The sequence below is a fragment of the Chiroxiphia lanceolata genome, chromosome 5 (assembly GCF_009829145.1).
Source record: "Chiroxiphia lanceolata isolate bChiLan1 chromosome 5, bChiLan1.pri, whole genome shotgun sequence".
NCBI lineage: Eukaryota > Metazoa > Chordata > Aves > Passeriformes > Pipridae > Chiroxiphia > Chiroxiphia lanceolata.
The window spans coordinates 48,444,790-48,466,479 of NC_045641.1; the positions used below are offsets into that span (position 1 = coordinate 48,444,790).

A 21,690-nucleotide genomic window follows, 5' to 3' on the forward strand; every position below is an offset into this window, starting at 1 on the left:
CCGGAACAGGGCCCAAGACGAGCCGTGCCGCGCGGGCGGCTCGAAGTCCCAGCCCGGCGGAAGGGCCGACCCCCGCCCCGACCCCGCCTCCTCCCTCGCTGCCCGGGCCGCCCCCGCCTACAAGCCCCGTCATGCCCCGGGCCCGTCGCGGCCGCTGCCGTCGCGCCCCGTTCCCCCTCCCGCGCCGCGCCCCGCCCACTGCCGGCGGCGCACGCGCAGCGGGGGCGGCGTCCGGGGCAAGTCTCCCCAATGTAAGATGGTGGCCGGGCTGGCAGCGGAGCGCCCCGAGCTCGGAGACCGCCCGTCCCTCGCGTAAAGGTCGTCGGAGCAGCCGCCTGAGCGCCTGGCCGGCCGCCGCCGCACGTCCCGCACCAGGAGCGCCGCTGCGGGTTTCTCCCCTCCGCTTCTCTCTCTCTTTCCTCGCCGCCTCTTTCCTTCCCTCCCCACCCTTCTCCTCCTTTTCCCCTCGCCTCCTTCCCTGCACGCTCACTCACCCACTCGCCCGGCCGCCCCCGCCGCGCCGGGCAGCCCGAGCGGGGAGAGCCGCGCACACGCACCGCGGGCCGGGCAGGCAGAAGGAAGGCGGGTGAGTGCGAGCTGAAGGCCGGGCCGGGGAGGGAAGGAGGGAGGGAGGGAGGGAGGGAAGCAGAGGCGAGGAGGAGGCGGGGGGGAGCCGGGCCGCTCTGGCTACGAAAGCGCCGCGGCTTCGCCGGGACGGCGCAGGCCGCAGCCCACCCGGCGGTGCAGCCCCGGGGCCGGGGGACGCGCCGGGCCGCTGCCGAGCGCCCGGGGCACCGGGTCGGGCGGAGAGGGCGCGGAGGCGAGCGGGCCGCTCCTCCTCCCGGGGGGCGCCGGGGAAGGGGCTCCCTCGGTGCCGCTGCCCGGAGGAGGCTTTATTTATCTCCTCTTCGCCGCTTCGGCGTGGCGGAGCCCTTGGGCCGTGCCGGACCACCGGTCAGGGCCGCGGGGGGCCGGTGCCCCCGGAGCCGCTCCCCTCCGTCGGGGCAGGCCGGCGCGGCCGGGCGCGGGCATCGCGGCATGATTCACTTGGAATTTGCGTGGAAATTTCCTTTTTCCCCTTCTTCCTCTTCCATGGAGCCAGGCTCTATTTCTTCTTGTGATGTGTACTTTTTTTTCTGGAGAGAGAAACAAACAGATGGTAAATGGCAGCCTCTTAATTTTGATGTTATTTTGGACAGTACATGTAGCCTCCTGAGATTTGCCTGTCAGTAAAATAACCTATATGTAACTTTCCGTTTCCTATTTGCAAAATCCTAGAAGCTGTTTCTGTTTTGTGCATTGGCAGAAGCAAATGGCAAGGCTGCATGCGGGCTCTCTCCTGTTCCCAGCGATGGTCGATGGTCGTACAGCTCTACCTGCCAGTCTGAAAGGGAGCTGCCACTGCCTTCGTCTGTACAGTGAAGGGGAGGGAAAATACATTAGATAATTATCTTAAAATGTTTGGTTACTGTACCAGAAAGGATTTAATTGTCCATGACTTGTATATTTCTGTCAGTGTGGTAATACTGAGTATATAGTTCATAGGAGAAGCAATTCTCTTCAGACCATATGTTAATGGAAGCAAAACCTATCAGCTAGTTAAAGCTGTGGAAACTCTAGGCCTGCAGATGTTGGCTTGCTCCTGTTCAAAAGTTGTAGAAGTTAACGTTGGCCAGTCGCGTGTTTATTGAGCCTGTACAGGTTTCTAACTCGCTGTGTTTTAACTGTCTGTATTTTGTTTTAGCTTTGAAATGTCTTGACTTCAACATCCCTGTACTTTGACTTCATATTCTTGCTGTCTGGCATTAACGGAAGAGAACTCATACTGAAAGATGAATATGTAGAAGAAAGAAATTTTTTTCTAGCCCCTTTCACTGCTAAAAAAGGAAAAAGGAAAGGGAAAAAATAAAATGCAGGCTTATGAAGAGCAGGGAAAAAAGCAGCTGTTTGACTGGAGAGGGTGAATTAGTTTCAGATGGCTTACAAATACTCAAATATACTCCTAGTTTCTTAGCATCTCTGTAATAACGTAGAGGTCTAATGCATGGTCAGGGATTCAGCTGTGCTGTACCTTAGGCTTTTGGAATTCTGTGATAGAGTTTCTGTTTCATAAACAAGATGAACACATGCAAGTGTTTAGAAATGCCTGGCAGTTGAACTTGGCTGAATTGCAAACTAAGCTCATTTTAGGGGAAAAGATTGTTTTGAAAAGGAGAAATACAATGATAAAATAATATGTTCTGTTATTCTGTGTGTTTCTTCAGGTGCCTCTTTATTAGCTTTTAAATGATGAGTGTTGGATCCTAACAGCTTTTCTCTTTACAGGGAAAAAATGGTGAGTGTCTGTCAGGAGTAGTGCTCTACTAGTTTCTTGGTACCTTTTCCTCAAAGTTTAAGAACATCCTTAGAGTGCCAACTAAATAAAAGGCTTCGGCTAAAAAAGCTGGTGAGAGAGTATACTCAAGTATGTGGCTTTTTTATTTAATTAGAAATATTCTTTATATACAGAGACAGGTTGTCTTTCATGGCTATTGTTCAGGAAAGTTGGGGTATTCTCTGTGAGTTAAATGTTTTGAAATTACTCTGACCGAGATCTTAAGTATGGGCCCTGAAGGCTTAACTCTGGTAACTGTTTCTCAAAGTTTGGCCTGTTTCTTTGAAATAAATGAGAAACGAGATTATTTCAAATAGACTGTTCTGTAAGCACAGGTAACTGTTAAGTGGCTGATCGTAGATTGCATCTTAGGCCTTGGTTGTTTTGGTAAGATGAGGCTGATCTATAGGCCTTAACACATGCTGGAAGGAAATTACTTGCTCAGCAAGACTGCTGGGATCAAGGGTGCCTAAACTTTCACGTGGTGAATTAGTGCCTTAGGTTGTACCAATCACCTTTTGTCCCGCTTGCAGTTGTGCAGTATTGCTGAGATAACTTGACTAGGTGCATATGTGAAAGACTGCATGACTTACCTTGTGTCCTGAATGTTTCCTCTCTTTCAAGATGTTTATGCTTTTTTTTTTTTTCCAGTGTATATCTGGTTTGTCCCCTTTTTATTGGATGGAAACAGTGTGAGGAGCTAGAGCTCTATAAATAAATAGAGCCCTCATCTCTCTGGACCCCACTCTTTTGGTTCTTGGAGAATAGTCTAGGAATTTATTCCTTTCAGGAGATTGATTAACATTTGTTAACATTTTAACAACTGTAAACGCTTTCCGGGCTTGGAAAACTAAGTGTAGCAGCAAATGGTTTGGCGTGGCTTGAGATGCTGCTCAGACCTTCTGGTTCTTCCTGTAAGCAAGCTGGGAGGGCAATGTAAGTGTCAAGCAGAAAATAGGAATATAACCTCTGTAAGTAAATACATATATGTGTTTTTGCATTAAACTGTTTGGATCAGTTAGGTGCATGTTTTTATTAAACTGGATTTTGTTCTGTCGTACCAGGAACTTTGATATGCTTGGTTTTGTCAGATGGCATTTTTCTTGTATGATCTTGAAAAGGGAATCTTTACAGTTTTCTTATTTTAAAATTGTATCAAAGATAATACTAATTCAGTGAGCATTCAGAATACATGTTTTTGACTTCTGGCTAGCTGTTATTAGACTGGCTCCAACAGCTGAAAGAAAAGAATTGAGTTCCTTATAGTACTAAGATTAAGTAGATTTTGTGGCTATATGTTTTATTTTCTTTTCTTCCACTTCACTATTCTGGGAACATGACAACTCCAAGATATTTCTTGTAGGAGTCTATTATTTAAATGGAGCTTGCAAGTGTTTTCTAAACATGCATGTACAAAATAAGATATTCATAAGCTATCTCATGCATGTGCTTTAACAACTTGAGGAAACCTGCATCCAAAGCCATGAGGAGAATACAGGCCAAGAGAATGATGCTCCTGCTCATCCTTTTCTGTGTAACCTGAAAGCTATGTACTGTATTTTTATTCTGGAGCAGAATATGTTAGTGTTAATTTCATAATGATTAATCAGTAATTTGTGTATTTTTATCAGGTGCTTCATCTGTTGCTCGTTTTCAGATTGGGGAAAAAATAGGTTGGGGTCAACATAAGGGGAATTTTTTTTATCTTTTAGTCACCAAATTAAAAATAAAGGTGGATCAAGCAAACATGCTACTGAACTTGGTGGAAGGTGAACTTGGGTTTTGGCTAAGGCTTATTCTCTAATCAGTGCTGTCTGACTTTGATCTGGTTCTGTTTTCTTGCACGGGAAGAAGGAAAACTTCATCTGTCTAGGATCTAACATACTGTGATCCCAGCATCAGTTTCTTCTATCTTGATGTTGTCTTGAGAGGAATAGATTCCTAATATGAAGCGGGTTTCAACTGACCACAAAATCTGATATAAAGCAATTGTATTTCTGCTTGAAGTGAGATGGAGGGTCCCCTGTTGTAGTGCAGGTCCTTGGACTGGCCCTCTCTGGGCTTTGAGTATTTGACTCTTCACAGCTTAGCAGTCCTTGATCGCTGGAAGGTAAAGATGCAATATTTTCTATGTAATCAATTGTATCAATTATTAGCACTAGGAATTTGTTGGCATTTTTGTGTTGTTGGGGGTTGTTTTTTTGCTTCTTTGTTTTTCAAAACAAATTAAGTGAAATAAACTGCAAAAATGGCAGCACACTTCTCTGTCTTTGCTTTTAACTTATTCTAATGAATTCTTCAAATTTAAAACAGAAACACAGAAGCTTTGTAGGGATGGCCAAAAAATGTGATAGGAGTGTGTACTGTGGTTTTCAAGTGGTTCCTCATCCCAGGTTTTACTTTGGCATGTTTTTAGGCCTTGTTTTTGGTGAACTGCAATATAATCTTATGTTTCAGTCCACTGAGCTCTAATCTTTTCCCTACTTAACAGAAGGGGCATTTATTTTTCCCAGTGTGGATGTTCTTAAATGTTTTATTCCATGTAAGGTTTCATACAGAAAACTAGTAACTAAAAGGATAGCAATCTCACTCATTGTAAGATAAAATACACTGCATAGGAAGATTTGCTAACAATTTTCTTAATTTGTTTCAGGAGCACTGAATTAAACAGATGAGATTTATTTGAAGTCAGGCTTCATGTTATACATTAGTTTAAAGTTTTTTTCACCAGTGTAGGTGTAATGTGGGTCCTGTTTGAAATGTGTATATTAATTTTAAATTGCAAGAACCACAAACTGAGACACCTAGACTGAAATACTATACTTGCAGGTGGAGTAATTTTGTTATTTCTAAACCTATCTCCTATTCCATGTTACAATAAATTACCATCTTAAAACAAAGCAACAGAATTTGAGTGCAGGACTGGGAGGAAGTAATTAAATTACATTTATGTGTTTTGGAACTGCCTAGTTGAGGGAGTTAAGTGATAGAAGTTTTGATGAAGGCTATGTCCTGAATAGGTAAGCATGTGGTGGCTATTGTTCAGAGCTTCTGTTTTTTAATATAGCCTAGAAACATAGGAAAATGGGATAGGGAAAGATGTATGTAGCAGTAATCACTAGATGAGGGGAGAAAGTGTTCAGCTACTTTCTTTCTCTGTCTTCTCTCCACGTATAATGAATGAAGATAGGTATGTGTAGCTATAGCTGTGCCTGTCAGTTAAAGACTTAAGGCTTTGCTGTGATATGAAGATGTTACCTTGGGCTACTGGATGTTGCAAAAATAGAAACTATTCCCTCTCTCTGAATAGCTGCTGCTTCATTACATGTGACTTCTTCCTTTTTTTTTTTTTTGAATGAAAACTAAGGTTAATCTTCAGTATTTCATTCATAAAATGTGTCCTCTGAGAGCTCCTAAACTAACATAAAATGAAAGGCCAGAACTTGCTAGGTCAAAATTAGTGTTTATGGGTCAACATGCCCCATAGTTCATTTGAATATATTTCCTTCAATCAGTGTGAACTGTAGGGGCCCCTAAAGTCCTGAAGTTATGTTAAAAGCACTGGTCTGAGTGAGAGAGACCCAATAGCATTAATCCGGTTTGTCTAGTGACTTAGTCTTACTACCATTTATCATGTAACTGCTGCTGCTGCTCTGAAGGAGCCTTCTTGCATGTGCTTTTGTTGATGGTTTAGCAAGTTGAATCCCTTTTCCTAAGAAGGTAATCTTTCTTTTTATAAGAAGGTAATCTGTCTTTTTATGAAACTTCATCCTAGGTTAAGGGTCAAGGAATTCATAACTGAGGAACCATGTTTGAGAAATTAGAGCCTCTTTCTGTCTTTGGAAGCTCCTTTGCTAATCCTTTCATTTAGTAAAGCATATATTTAACATATTAATGTTATGGTTTTGCAGTTAGTGGCAAACTGGTTCTAGAACATCAGGTGGTAAGTCTGAACCCAGAGGATGATCACTGGTTTTCTTTTACATAACTGTTGGTGTATGCTGAAAATATGGAAGGACAGCTGGGAAGTTTAAGGAAATAGCAGCTCTTATACTCATCAAGATGTCTTCTGCACATGGGTAGTGTCGTCATCTGGCTGGATTACAGTTTCAGTCTAGTCTTGAATAGTAGTTATAACTGTAAGCATGCTTCAAGGTAGGTTCATTCGCGTGTTCTCAACAGTGTAGTGGCTTCCTTTTCTAATTGAGCCTTTTTAGAGCCATTAATTTCTTAAAGCTTTTGCTCATGGTCTCATTCTGATTTAACCTTGAGGCTTGTGATTCCCAGGAGGTGGGGCAGTGGCATACCTTGTATGAGAACTATTGCTCTGGTTACTACTGTATAAATACATAACACAGTGAAACTTGGTGAGAACTGACTGTGTTGTGTGACCACATGACTGGCAGACTTAAGAAAAGTTCCCTGGGCAGAAACTACTTAGAATTGGTTCTGTAGTATCTTCTTTTGGGAAACTAGCTAATTGCTTTTGAGTTCAGCGAGCAAAAAGAGAACACCATGCAGCCATTTTTATAAGGAAACCTGCAGTGGCACATGGCTTTTATTTTTTGAGCTTAGTTGTATAGAATATAAGTGAAGTGAAGAGTCAGAAAGCAGGCACTTTAAAGTAAAATGTTTATTCTGTCTTTAATCATAATTAATACTGGTTACCATACTTTTTTTAAACATTCTCTGCACATATATATATTAAACTATTGAGCAGAGGTTAAGCAAAATTTGTTTTCAAACAAATGTAATTTGGTGTGATGAGGTGAGAGGGGCAGGTTCCTTTTGGCCCTAGCAGTGCTGTAGTCATCCACTGGTAATGAATGAGCCACTTACCACCAGCTGCTGTTTCTGCTGTATTCAGTGTGTGCCAACTCTGAAAGCATGGTGAAGGTAACTGTAGAGGTGGAGTGCAACATCTTTTGACTGTACTATTTTTTTCTGAGCCTTAGAATGGACTCAGGAAATACCATATTATTATATAGAAGTGCAGAAAGGAGATGGACTCAGTGTCACTCTTTGTTTTATTTAGTGTTTTTTTGTTTTGTTTTGTTTTTGTTTTTTATTTACTAAGTATGAAGTCAGATATTGGAGAGCATCCTCTTACACAGACCTGACATCAGTATAAATGTTTGAGGCATCTTTAATGTCGTAATTTTGTATCTTTTTCTTCTATTTTTAAAGAAACTTAAATCTGTCAGCCACTTCTTCATCCTCTTTAGGCAGTTTTTCAATTTTCTTATGGGTTTTGGTTAGTTTGCATCTCATATGGCTTAGGCTTCTCCAAAGAAACCGCATTCAGCTGCTCCTAATTGCTAAAAACTCAGACTTGTATCTCATAGTATTAAACAGTCACAGCATTTAAAGGATATGCTGGGCAAGTGCATTTGCAGTCAACTTGAACTTCTGTGCTTTTTACAGCGTTTATTTGTCACGTCTGACAGATTTTTGTTTGGGGTTTAATTCAGTACTTTGTACATACCAAATGACTCCTTAACTTCACCTGTCTGAGTTAACACAGCTCCATGTATTTGGGGTAGAAGGAATTTATAAAAAACCAATACTACACATTCTACTTAAATTTGTGGAAGCTGATGCTCTTCTTTTTGGGTATTTTACTAAATTGTTTTCTTTTTAGAATGCTAAATTAATTTTCCCTTTCTGCCTAACCTTTTTAAAAAATTATCTAGAAAAGTATTTTCACAGGTTGCTTCTTAAAGTTCTCCCTTTGCTTTTTTCTTTTAAGGCAATTGCTTTATATATGACTGTCTCTAGAATTTGTTTACTACAGCATATAGCATATATATATATATAGCATATATTTTCAAGCAGTTATATATGTTCTGTTCCTCACTGAGATAAAAGTGCTTCCTTGAATGCAAGCAAACACATATGTATTTCCCTGAAAAGTAGACACAGGCGATTGTAGCTTGTGTACCAGATATGTGGGAATGGGGATTTATGGTATGAGTGAATATTACACAAAGCAACTACCTTTCTGGATTTCTAGCAGGTATGTGGTGTGACTGATTAGAAGATGTTTCCATCCTCTGAAATTTTTCTGTGCTTCTCGTTAAATGATTGGTTTGCTTTTTGAAATAACTGATTTTTAGATTACAAAATAGATAGTAAAATTTCAGGTATTCTCTATAGAAGCCAAATGAATCCCAAAGTGTGATTGTGACTGTGACATGGTAGACGTTTGTACTATTTTCTGTTGACTCAGATGTCAGTGAATGTTACTGAAGCAGCATCCTGCTCTTGTCTGAAGCAGATGATGTCCTAAGCATAGTATTCCTATTTTCTATACTTAAACTGAACTCCTGAGTTAGTCTTTTTCTTCAACTGCTAGAACTGATAGATCACTGGATTTATTTGATACTGCATTTTAATTAGATGTACCTTTTATGTTATCCAACTGTTTCCTAAATTGCTAAAAGAAATACTTTATTGTCTTGAATTATGTGCTACAGAATTTCAGATTTTAGAGAAGTTTCACTCTTTGTCATTTTTAGCATGGAACAAGAAATAAGCCAGAGGCCTGATTTCCACCTACTTTCAGGTAGTGCCACAAATTTGAGCACAAGACGTGTGCTGTATTTGGAATCAGCTTTACCTTCCAGGTACACATAGAGAAAAAGTTGAAATGGTCCAGTTCTTAGCTACAGGGACTCATGCTTTAGTTACTTTTTCACTCTTGAAAAATTCTAAGTGTATGTACCTTGGTGTAACTGTTAATGTCTCTTTAAAGTGGAAATAGGCTTGTGTGTATTAAACTTCTGTTGTAACTTTACAGTTCCACTGTACTTTGTGTATTTATATGCTAAGACTGTTATATTGTACAAGAGCAGTCCTTGTGGTAGGGAGTTGTTACAATAAACATTTTTGAAGCTAATATTGCAAAGGTAGGCTTGTTTCTCTGTTTCAGGCATGTTCTGTGATTTCATTATAATCTAAATCTATTCCAGTAAAGTTTACTACTTAAATGTTTGTAGGATCACAGCCTTAATTTGTAGTATTTTGGTTTTCTGCCTTAAGCACTCCTAAGTGCAATTAAGTTCTGATGGATTGCTGTGTTGCCTTTTAAAATGCAAAGTATAGGCGAGTTCATAGGTTTGGAAGGGACCTTAAAGATCATCTTGTTCCACACCTCCTGCCATGGGCAGGAACACCTTCCACTCGCCCAGGTTGCTCAAAAAGCCCCCATCCAACCTGGCCTTGAACACTTCCAGGGATGGGACATCCACACTTTGCTGGGCAACCTATTTCAGGGCCTCAGCACCCTCATTGGGAAGAATTTCTCCCTAACAGCTGATCTAAATCTACCCTCTCTCAGTTTAAAAGCTTCACCCCTTATACTATCACTTCACTTCCTGATAAAGAGTCCCTCTCCATATTTCTTGTAGGCCCCCTTTAGGTTCTGGAAGGCTGCTGTAAGATCTCCCTGGAGCCTTCTCCGGGCTGAACAACCCCAACCTCATAGGAGAGATACTGCAGCCCTGTGATCATCTTTGTGGCCCTTCTGTGCACCTGCTTGAGCAGTTCCATGTCTTGATTATGCTGGGGGCCCCAGTTAGTTATTCATCTAATAATATTCTGTCTCCCAGTTGTTAAGTGTTCATTTGCCTGTGGCTTAAACTGACTTGGCTCTCCTTACTCGACAGCCTCTGTGGTGAGGGGCAAGCATTGTCACTTCTTGCGAAAGTCAAATTTACTTTTTTCCAGTTATTTGACTGGAAAAATATTAAGAGTATGAATGGCTGAGAGTGAATCTGAGGCCAGGGACTCTGCTGTTTCACAAGTTTTAGGATGAGGTTGAAGAGAATGATTAAGTCTTCCTCTTTCCATGTGTTTCTTTAGAGTTTCTCAAGTATTCTGAAGAATTATTTTAAACTGGTGCAAGGATTTATTTTATTTGTATGGATTTTTTTTTTTTTTTAGTGAGCTGGATGAGGAGCACAGACCTTTCTATGATGTTTTCTCCCCCTCAGCTGGAAATGAAATATAGAACATGGGTTTTCCAGAGAGATATGAAAGTCTGTAGAGAAGATGGCTTTTCTTCTGTTAAGGAAGCATCACTACTTCTTCCAGTATCTGTAGCCCCCCATCTTTTCTTTTGAGAAATAAGTGCTGGAGCACATATCAATTACTGATAAGAGATATGGAGTAAATCTTGAGATATATCTCCTCTTTTTCACTCCTTCCCCTCCTGTCTCTGGGATTTCTTGACTGACTAGTCATGGCATGGATTTTCCAGTGGTTAATAATTCCTGATGTTACTTGCTTCATCAAAGGGTGAGTGACTGTCTGAAGAGCTGTTACTGTACTGAAATATTATTAGTCTGATAAGTAACTTTGGAGGATTGGGAAAACTGATAGAGGAACTTTTTGCTTGTAATTGTCAATAGGGGACTACACCTTAACAGAAATTTACCTCAGATGCTGGAGTGCTTGTGGCATCTTCATTAATGTTTTTATTCTTTTTTTGTAACAGTGGTTTAGACAGCAGTCCTAATAATGTACTCTTATTCTCCTTCCTGATAGCTTTCTGATCTATGTACTTTGAGTTTGGGTCATTGGTTTGGTTTTTTTTGTTGTAGGTTCACCCCCTGCCTCCCACTGGGGTGTTTTTGTTGCTGGTTGTTGGTTTTTTGTTGTCGGTTTGTTTCCCCTCCTTCAGTTCAGGACATCTTTTCTTTTTCCCATGTATCCAAACTTGTGTACACATATATATAATGAGCCTGTAAGACTACAGCTTCTTGTTCAACTGGGTGTTTTGGTTTTTTTTTTTCCTTAGGAAGTTTTTCCATATCTCTTAATTCTAGTTTAGAAACAGATCTGCAGGCTGAACAGGAGATGGTCTCTTTAGAGTTGATGTATGTCCTAGAGGGGGATTATAGTGAGCCCAGAAAGGCAGTGTATAACTCATTTTAGCTTATACTAGAGCAGATTTTAGTGTGAGGTGTCAGTTCCTACAGTTGTATCTTGGGAAATGTGGGGATGAAGATAACAGCCGCTCTAAATCAAAACATTATATTTGTGATGGAAGACTTAAGGTTTAGCAGATGTGTAGGAGAAGTAAGTTTGCTAGAATTCTGTCAGGTCTTAGGGAAATGGGTCTTCAGGCTGCAGAAGGGAAGGCTTTGGGAAGCAGGAGGAACTAATAGCAGCCTTACAGTACCAATGGGCAGACTGTTGAGAATACTGAGCCAGGATCTTTATAGCAATATGTGGAAGGCAGGCAAGAGAAAGCAGGCATGCATTAAAATAACTGCATTTAAGAAGAACATGTTTCTCCATGAAGTGGGACAGTTATTGGAACAGGTGAAAGAGATTCTGTAGTGTCCAGCCTTAGGTGGTTTGATGCCCACTGGATAAAGCCCTGTGTAATCTAGACTGATTTTGCTGACCTTGCTTTGAGAAGGAGGTTGACTAGGAAACTCTAAAGATCCTTTTCAATTGGAACTATTCTGTGAATCTGTAGCAAAAAAAATGTAACAGTCCTCAACTTCACAAATAAATTGTCAGTGTTAAAGCTTGAAACTGAGAATCAGTAATGAGCCTATAAAGTTTCATGAGGTTTAACAAGACCAAGTGCAAGTTGCTGCACCTGAGTCGGGCCAACTCCCAGTATCAGTACGGGCTGGGGGATGAAGGGATCAAGAGCAGTCCTGCTGAGGACTTGGGAGTGCTGATGGATGAGAGGCTGGACATGACCCAGCAATGTGAGCTCACAGCCCAGAAAGTCAAGTGTATCCTGGGCTGCATCAGAAGCAGCCTGGGCAGCAGGCTTCTCTCCTCTGCTCTGGTGAGATCCCACCTGCAGTGCTGCATCCAGCTCTGGGGTCCCAGCACAGATAATGATTTGGACACAGGACTCGAAGGAATACTAAGTTTACCAACAACACTAAATTGGGAGGAGCTGTTGACTCCCTCAAGGGCAGAGAGGACCTGCAGAGACCTCAACAAATGAGAGGGATGAGCAATCCCCGACCATATGAGGTTTAACAAGGGCAAGTGGTGGATTCTGCATCTGGGATGGAGCAACCCTGGTTGTCTGTACAGATTGGGGAATGAGAGGCTGGAAAGCAGCAACAGAAAGGGACCTGGGATCCTGGTCAGTGGCCAGTTGAATATGAGTCAGCGGTGCCCTGGCAGCCAGGAGGGCCAACTATGTCCTGGGGGGCATCAGGCAAAGCATCACCAGCCAGTCGAGGGGAGGGGATTGTCCCACTCTGCTCTGCGCTAGGGCAACCTCACCTTGAACATTGTGTGCAGTTCTGGACACCACAATATAAGGAAGATATTAAGCTGTTAGAGAGTGTCCAAAGGAGGGTCCTGAGGATGGTGAAGGGTCTTAGGGGAAAGCCATATGAGGAGCAGTTGAGGTCTCTCGGTCTGCTCAGGCGGGGGAAGAGGAGACTGACGGGAGACCTCATTGCGATCTTCGACATCCCCACAAGGGGAAGGGGGATGGGCAGGTACTAATCTTTTTGCTCTTGTCACCAGTGACAGGATTTGAGGAAACAGCATGGACCTGAGTCTGGGTAGGCTTAGGTTTGATATCAGGAAAAGGATTTTCACCTGGAGGGTGATTGGCCACTGGAAGAGGCTCCCCATGGAGGTGGTCAAAGCACCAAGCCTATCTGAGTTGAAGTGTTTGAACAATGCTTTCAGGCACGTGGTGTGATTCTTGGGGTGTTGTGTACCAGGGCCAGGAGTAGGACTCGATGATCTTGGTGGGTCACTTCTGACTCAGCGTATTCTTTGATTCTGTGAGCTCCATACCCTGTCCATGGTACTGCAGGTACAGGCATTTCCCTTCCACAACAATAGTCAGACTGAGAATGTGTTGGAACAAAAGTGATTTAGTATTGGAGTTGGACTAGGTTGTGTGTGTGGTGGGGTTTTTGTGGGTATTTTTATTCCTGTCCTGTGAGGTTTTTCTTCTTGTTTGTCCTTCAAAACCTCAGGAATAGCAACAGTGCTGTATTTGGCTAAATGCTCATTGTGTAGTTGTGTCTTTGTAAAAAGCAGAAGAAACATCCTTCACTTCTGTTGGCTAAAAATCACTATTTTGATAATCTAGAATAATTTCTTCAATCTCTAACTGCAAGTACACCTCAATTTATTTTATAGCAGAACTTAAAGTCTTTATTTTCTGCTTAAACTAAAACCTTTAGCTTTCTTGTGATGATTAGGAGTACAAATAGACCCCCAAATGAAAGATAAAATTAGGTGTTAAACATCATTATGATGTTTCATATTTTCTACAGTGTGCCTTGGGAGAGCGAAGGAAATCTGGTCCTAGCACTTATCTTCATCTTTGCACTGTACCTATGGGTAATGTCCTTAACACTAGTAATTCTAGATTTCGTGAGTATTCTTTCTCAAGCTTGGTAGTTCTGTTTGGGTAATTAGAAAAATGTTTTTAAACTTCCCGTTGTTACGTTGGTATTGCTCTTAGATGAATGCTGAAGGACACGCAATTTTTCAGTACATTAGCACTTGTATTTCCTTTAAAAACTGGAAAACAACGGACAAAATTCTCACTCTTGACTCATTAAGACTTGTGAGGGTTTAATGGCATTTGCAAAGTAAAACCAATTAGGGTTTGATGAACAAATACTGGTATTTGTAAACTATCCACTACCTTTATAGAATGCTGTAAATGAGGTGTTTAAGAGAGCTTTTTGTGTGTCTAATACTATTCTTCAGTTCTTTGTCAGTCAAAGAAGTTTAGCAGACATAAATAATCATAAAAGTGTACAACTGTGCTGGCCTGGAGGAATGCAAAGGTACTTCATTCTCCAGGCTGACCTTTTCTTGGCTTCTCCCCACAAGTGGTAACTTAGTGGGTTGTGGGCAAACTGTGGGGTACTGTGGGTGCTGGAGACGTGGTCTGACAAGTGTAATGAATAGTTTATATGCATGTCATGGTTTAGGAATGGTGTTCCCACTGAAACGCTCCGAACTATGCACTGCTCCACTCTCCCCTCCCCTGCAGTGGGCTGGAGAGGAGAACTGGAGGTACAAAATGGATTGAGATAAGAACAATTTACTTGAACAAGCAATGAAGTAAGATAGTGAACAGTAACAGCAACAATACTAATGAAATGGTACAAGAAAGATGCGAACAACTCACAAGTGATTTCTCACCCAGTGGAAACCCTGACAATACCTGACTGTTCCCTCCCTCAGGTTACCTGACCTGGAAGGGACCCCCTCTCTCTCCCTGGAAAGTAACCTGAAGTGGTATAGAATAACCTCAATGTCCTAGCCATGCTCCCTCCTGGCTACTGCAAAAATTAACCCTGTCCTGGTCAGAACCAGGACAATGTGATCATCACTAACTCTGAACTAGATCTAGCTGCCAGCTGAAAGATCAGAGTTCTAAAGGATTCAGTGACTACTGGAGAAGTAGCACTCTGCAAGTAAAATTTTGGCATTCTGTTCTCAGGCCAGAGGTGATGAAGGACAAGCTATTCACCTATGAATTTTTTCCCCTTTTTTCTTAAACTGTTGACCATAACAGTACAATTTCAGTTGTGGGTTGTTTCAGATTCCCTCCTGTATAATTTATCAGCAAATTACATTTGTATTTTGACTGTTGCTAGATATATTGAAAATAAAATTTAAATAATACTGCCCTCCTCCATCTAAAAATGCAAGTCTAATGTTTATCTTGAATAAGCTTTTTTTGAAAGGTAGAGAGGGAAGGCTACTTATACCATATATTCAATTCTGCATCATAGTCTTTTTGTAGAGAATTAGTATAACAGAGCAGTTCTGAATGACCAAATGCCTTTTAATTATTGACAAAATTTCAGAAGCAGATCCTGTATGTTTTGTGGCAAACAGTAAACTCCTAAATATTTTTCTGTTTAAGCTTTTGTAAGTTAACTTTTTTTTCTGTGCAAAGTGCATAGTGGTAAAAAATTCTAACACTACACTGCTGCAGTTCTGCCTAAAATACTTGGTATTATTTACATAACTAAGTAATGAATTTTGCCACATATCCCCCAAATTCTTGTTGATCTGTGAGAAAAGAGTAAATGCAAGATTTGTAAAAATGTTTAAATAGGAAGCAGATGTAGTTGAGATGTTCAGCAATGATAATGCTGCCTGTTACAGACACTGCACAATGACTGTATAATAGATACTTCAGGGATTTTTTGATCCCTTTTAAACTGATGCAAGATGGTTATTTTACTGCTTAGCTATAGTATGCTGCAGGCTCTGTTTTTCTCATTCTACCTTGTCTAAAAAGACTTTGCTGTAGCGGATAACTTGTGATGTGTATGTTCTAAGAGTATCTTAAAGACCTCTTCTACCCCTCTCACCCCCTCCCAAGTGTAGCTATTGGTTTTCTCTGCTATGCCGTAGTTAATCTTAATCAATGGACTTTCCAAATGACCATGTTTCTTCTTTTGCTGTTCACTGGGAATAACAAGGCAAATTACTATTAACTTTAATTCTTATGCACACTGTAAGAACAACTTTGAAATTAATTTGCCAGACTTATCATTAATTGTGATGAAAATTTGGGACACTAACTTTGGATCAAGTGCTGAATATATAAAGGTCCTATTTATAACTTAGTCAGTAATTACTGAATTTTGAAAGTGTCAGATTTTGTCATTGGGTTCCCCTGTGCAAGGTGAGGACGGCAGAAGTAGCATCTTGTTGGATGCAGAGATAGTATCTTGTGTTAGACCGGTGTACAAGTTCATTATACATGTTGGTCTAATAAAAGATACGATCTCAGCCTACAAACCTTGTGGCTGCTTTGGAGTAGGATGAATGTAGGAGTGTGTGCAAGGCACAAGGATGTGGCTTCTTCATCTTTAGCAGTCTCAGGACTCTGCAGAGGTGTGCAGTGTTAGGAGACAAGTTTTCTTTCCCTTTGTGCTCTCTCCTGTCTTCTCTTGTGATTGTCCTTGATCTGTGTCCTATTTAAGGAAACCTGCTGTGGGCACATGCTTTGTCTTTGGTATTGATATCTCTGCATTCAGGTGTAGCAAAGTGACGTGTGGCTTGATGTTGAAAACCCTAATTCTGCATAGTGATGTGTGTTTTGTATACTGTCTATGAACTAACCTCGAGCGAATATTCTGTGTGCTCTAACATTCTTAGTCTTATGCATAACCATGTGTTTCAAGGAATTAAAAACCCCTGTGGCTATAAATGCCTCTTTAAAAGTGTTTAGAACAATTTTCAGTCTTTCATAGAAACTATTTTCATATGAAAGCTGAAAAACTAAAAGAGTTTTTATTGAAAGATGGTTACTGGGAAAGTAGTTCTTTACCTTGAGAATTCTTGCGGGGGAGAAATAATATGAGTTCTGTGTGTGGTTGGCTTGGAGCTCTTGCCTTACAGAGAAGACAGCTAACCTAGCAGCTGCTGTAATCTGTAACCCTAAGGAATGGGACAATGGGAAGCATGTCCTTGCCACTGGGAAAGGATGTTACTTCTGTTACTCCAACTTTGGATTTCTTCTCTGCACTACCTACTCCACCCAATGAGCATTTCCTTCCAGAGGGTCAGGGAATTGAGTTGCTGATGTTCCAGCAGTAGCAGTTATATTTCCCTTTCCAAAGATTTGCTCTTTGTATGAGAGCTGGGAATTTACCTGAACTGATGTTCTTCTGTAAATTTGGGAAAAATGATGTAGTTGAGATGTGCATACATAACCAGGTTTTAATAAACAGAATGGAAACAAAGTGAGGAGAACACCACAAAACTCAACGTGCTGTTTATTCACCCTGACTTCATTGTTAACTGACTACTGCCATGGTATGCTTTACAGGCAGTCTAAACTACCAGCATCTTTCTATGTGCATTAAATTATCAACATAAACTCTTGATAACATCTCATTTACCGATCTACATGCACAATACTCATCACAAGCCTTTTCTATTATGGTAGGTAAGGAGAAAACACTAACCTGCTTTTCAAAGACAAATGTCCCTTCTTAAAAGCAGATGAAAATCTGTAATTTTATTGAATCAGAGGAGCAAAGATACTGTATGTGGTGGTGTGGTCTGTACAGATTGTTTTACCCCCTCTTCATTGCTGTATGGATCTGGTCCTTATGCAGATGGATATTAAAAAAACTTGGGATATGTAACCTGTTCCTTGTCAGGAAGCAGATAACCTGTGTGCCACATCCCTGAATAATCTAATACCGCCCTACTCCCTCTCCAAGTCCTCAGGAAAAATGCTTCTATAATTATGGTGTTTACTAGATAAACATTGAGAAATATCTTTTTATAACTCAGGAAGAAAGTCTAATGCTAAGTGGTGACTTAGCATTACTTTGAAAGTCAGCATTGCTATTAGGGACAGTGAAACCACTCCACTCTGATGTAGGAACAATGATATGGGTTTTCTGGTTGCTCTTTAAAATGCTTAATTACTGTTCAGCACGTTGCAGATGAGGACTAAACCATATTGTAAAGTTTCTGTTATAGGTTCAGAATCACACACTAGTCCACACAAAAGTAGCAGTGCAATATGACCTATTGTTTTATTTTCTTATTTCTGCATACACATTTCAAATGGAACTTCTGTGGTTTTAAGACCAATTTTAGAAGACTTTTTCTCATCAGATTAAGCTATATGCTTAACTGTTTTCCTGAAGCATATTGCATGTCAGCTACAGCTAGTGCTGTCTGTCCTGTAGTGAGTACACACAGTAAGCATAAATGTAAAAAGCACACATTTGTATTTCAGTCTGATTCATTGTTACTTGGCCTCCTGATGCCAAGACCATAGAAATTCTGAACAGTAAAACAGACTGAGTAGTATTTTTCTTGTAGAATGCAACTGCTGAGCTGCTTTAGTTTTATTTGTATATTAATTTTTCAAATACCTTGATTAGTGGGAATATGTGGCTGTTTATAACATCTGTGTATGTTAGCCATTTTCCCTTTTAAAATTGGGTTTGCAGGTGATTTTCCTCTAAACCAGAAGTGTCAGTTGGTTTTTTGAGAGTCAGTTTTAGGGTATGTGTGAATAATGCTGTAGTTATGTCCAAGACACAAATATCATAAAGCTTACTGAGTGGAATGTCTTCATGCAAAGAGAATGATGTTGTCAGAAGAGTAGTCAGAAATGGCTGAACTCCAAAAACCAAAGTGCAAGAGTCAATAACAACACATCTCAAATGTATGATCGTACCAAGGGGAAAAAAATGTTGTTCTGATGCTCACTGGATTCTTTTCTCATGGGTCTTGTACACGAATCTGGACATGCTGAACAATTTTGTCCTCAGGAGCTGCTGTACTTGGCCTGGGCTGCTGGAATAATAAAGAAAAGTAAAGCTGCAAACACCTCTTGGTCCTGACTCAGCTGAATTCAGGAATTACTGATCAGATGTGTGTGGTAGATTATATGACTGCTTTTAGTGTGAGGCTTGTTTGGAATCTATTGCTGTTTAGTGCTAATGATTTTCAGAATAAAACACCTGGCACTTTTTGGTTTTTTAAAGAAGTCCTTGCAGCTTGTAACTTTATTTCTTGGTGGCCTCCTTTGATATATTTATGTATGGGTTTAGCTTCTCTGGAAGAAATGCTAGGAGAGCCTCCCTGAGCCCGCAGAGGCCTCTATTGTGACCAATGACTTGAAAGAGAAAGGAAACGTTATGCTAAAAGGCTTGTGATGAACTGCCATACTGATCAAGAAACAGAGATGTTCTTTTTGTTTTTAATCCTGACTTACTGCTTTGAGACTTCTGTAGAATCTCTGTTCTTGACTTTTTATCTAGAGAGGACTGTGAAGCTTCTGGCACTGTTAAGCCCTGAGGACTTTGGTGATGATCACTGTGCTAACCATAGAGAGTCTGGCACTGAAGTAGACCAAAATAAACAGCTTTGTAGTTGACCAGGAGAGTAGAGGAATGTGTAACCAGTATAGAGGGTACAGTCTGAAAAACTTTTTCTGATTTGAGACACTCACATCTCTGGCTGGCCCTAAACAAAAAATGCTTACATTGCTGCTCGTGCTAGACAGCTGTTTCTTCCTGTGTTTCTCCCCATAGTGTGAAAAAGGGCAGTGATAATCGAACCAAGGATTTTCAGAGAAAACTATAGCTCTTCAGGAAGTCATGATGGCATACAAAGGTTTTGTTGTTGTTCCCCCCCCCCCAGTCATTTCTTTTGATGCTTTTAGTCATGCTAGTTTAGATGATGTGAAACCTTAATACAGTAAACTACTTGTTGCAGAGGCAAGGATCTCAACTTCTGTGGAAGGCTACAAGGCAAACTCATTCGATTTATTTTCTGGAAAGGTAAGAAACATTTTACAAGTGTTTTCAGACTACCAAGCTCTAAACATTCATCCTCTCAAGTCTATTTTCATTGGTGTCTAATACAATTAAGGATTGAGTTGTAGATTTTCCAGGAATGGAACATACTTGCTAGTATATTCTGAAAGTTGACCCTGGATATAAGGGATATGGCACTTGGCAGTGGTATGAGATTTCTGTTGTGATTTCAAACATTAATTGCTTCAATAGCAACCTAGTCCATAGATAATATTGTGTGCTTTAAAGTCAGTGTTTTTTCTCCTTTGCTCTTGAAATCTTGTGTAGTCCTATCTTGGGGAAAAATTCATGGTGCTTTCTTTTGAGGCAGTGTTACTACAGTCATCTCAGCTTTGTTAGCACCAGCCCTCTGAATTCCCCTTCTGCAAGACAGGGTTTGTACACATAATGTAAGACATCTCCTGTGTGTCTGATGCAAGGGTTGAGCATAAATGGACCTTGTTTAGAAGTGAGTGATTCTTCTGTAAAAGAAACTGTGCAGACAGCTTGCAGCTTGGGGTAATAGCAACACAGTCTTGCAAGTCAGGTCTATTTCAGAGTATAGGTGCCTTGTGGGAGGGCAAGGACAAGATCTTACCTTGATGCAAGATACCATTTATCTTCGAGGGTTAACTGCAGCCTCTTAAGTGTTAAAACAACATTCTTGTGCACTGACCTCCCTTGTTGAAGTTCTTTGATATTTCTCTGTGGGATTTTCTTGTAAATCAGAAGTTTTGGAACACACAGAATTAATTCTTAGAGTCATGACTCTGGGCTGTGATTGGTGTCTTTTCTTCCCCAGGAACTGATTTAGGCTTTTCTCAAATTCCTTTTATATGGCCAGATTTGTAAAGATGAGTAGATGCTTGTGTGCTGGTGTGTGAATGTCTGTCTAGAGACTTCTCACATTCTTGGTGGTTGGTATTGTAGGTTTGATCATCACCAGAAAAAGTGAAGAACAACTTCATTGTGCTACTGACCTCTCTGGGATGCTTGCCCTTGCTGAGGAGATATGGCTTTTCTCTGAACCAGCTCAGGCTGCATGTGGTGATTGTTTATGTTCACTGATGCTGGCTGTGGGAGGTACTCTGTGCTACTGCCATCCTCCTCATTGCAGCAGAACTCCTATAAAGTCTTTTCTGTGGATTTTTGGTTTATTGTGGAGTCTTCCCCATGCCTTGGATCCTAAAGATTTGGATGGTCTATTTTAATCCATGGCACCCTGCTTCCTCTCTTTTATACCTGTGAAGGCAGAACAAAGTGAGGACAAGCTTACTTTGGCAGTTAATGCGAAGGATCACTGGAATACAGGCTCTTGTGACTTGACTTTTATTTACCTTATCATAAATATAGCATTACTGTAAAGTTCAGCCCTAAATTATTGCAGAAGTGGGCTTGATCTCTTAATCTGAACAAATAAATGATTAACTAATTTTCTTCCCAGAAACTTTATGCAAGGTGTGAAGTGAAAGTGCATGGATTCAAATTCCTGATTATATTGTCCAGCTAAGAGTATCCAAGCAGAACTTGATTGAGGATGATCTTTCTCTGCCTAGTGGGAATCTTGATATGATTAAAGTTTGCTACCAGGAGATAAATGGGGACCTCTCTTTCTTTCTCTTCCCTTCACATTTCCCACGTAGCAGTACTTACGGTTCTTTGCAACTTGAGTTTGGTGTATCTTGATGTTACTATTTTCAAGAATTGACTTCTGTTGCTCTTTAGGTTAAAACTGTGCTCTTGGCTATTGAAAGCCATTTGCTAATGAGAAGGGACAGCACCACTTTGCAAAACATTAGAAGAGGGTCCTAACTGGGCAGTATGAGGCCGTGTAATCTACTGACTGTGGATGTGTTGCTTCTTTTTTCTTCAAATGTTTGATTTCAGTTGTGGCTGTCACTACAGATTGTTTATTAAGTTTGTAGTACTTTAGGCATTGGAGGTGCTTGGATGTGGTTTTTTAAGATATTGCTGTCCCAAGAAACAAAGTTTTGTTTATAACAACAA

General features: G+C 40.8%; 1 protein-coding gene across 7 annotated transcripts in view; it reads left to right on the forward strand.

Moving 5' to 3' along the window:
- Nucleotides 1–217: 217 nt before the first annotated feature.
- CNOT4 (CCR4-NOT transcription complex subunit 4) overlaps nucleotides 218–21,690 on the forward strand; it is a 79,443-nt gene continuing 57,970 nt past the window's right edge. For 6 of the 7 annotated variants that reach the window (XM_032688700.1, XM_032688704.1, XM_032688702.1 and 3 more), the window contains exon 1: nucleotides 231–586. The gene's annotated coding sequence lies outside the window, so the exon portion shown is untranslated. Of the gene's footprint in view, nucleotides 587–21,690 lie in introns of all 7 variants that reach the window. The other variant, XM_032688703.1, reaches the window with a different exon arrangement.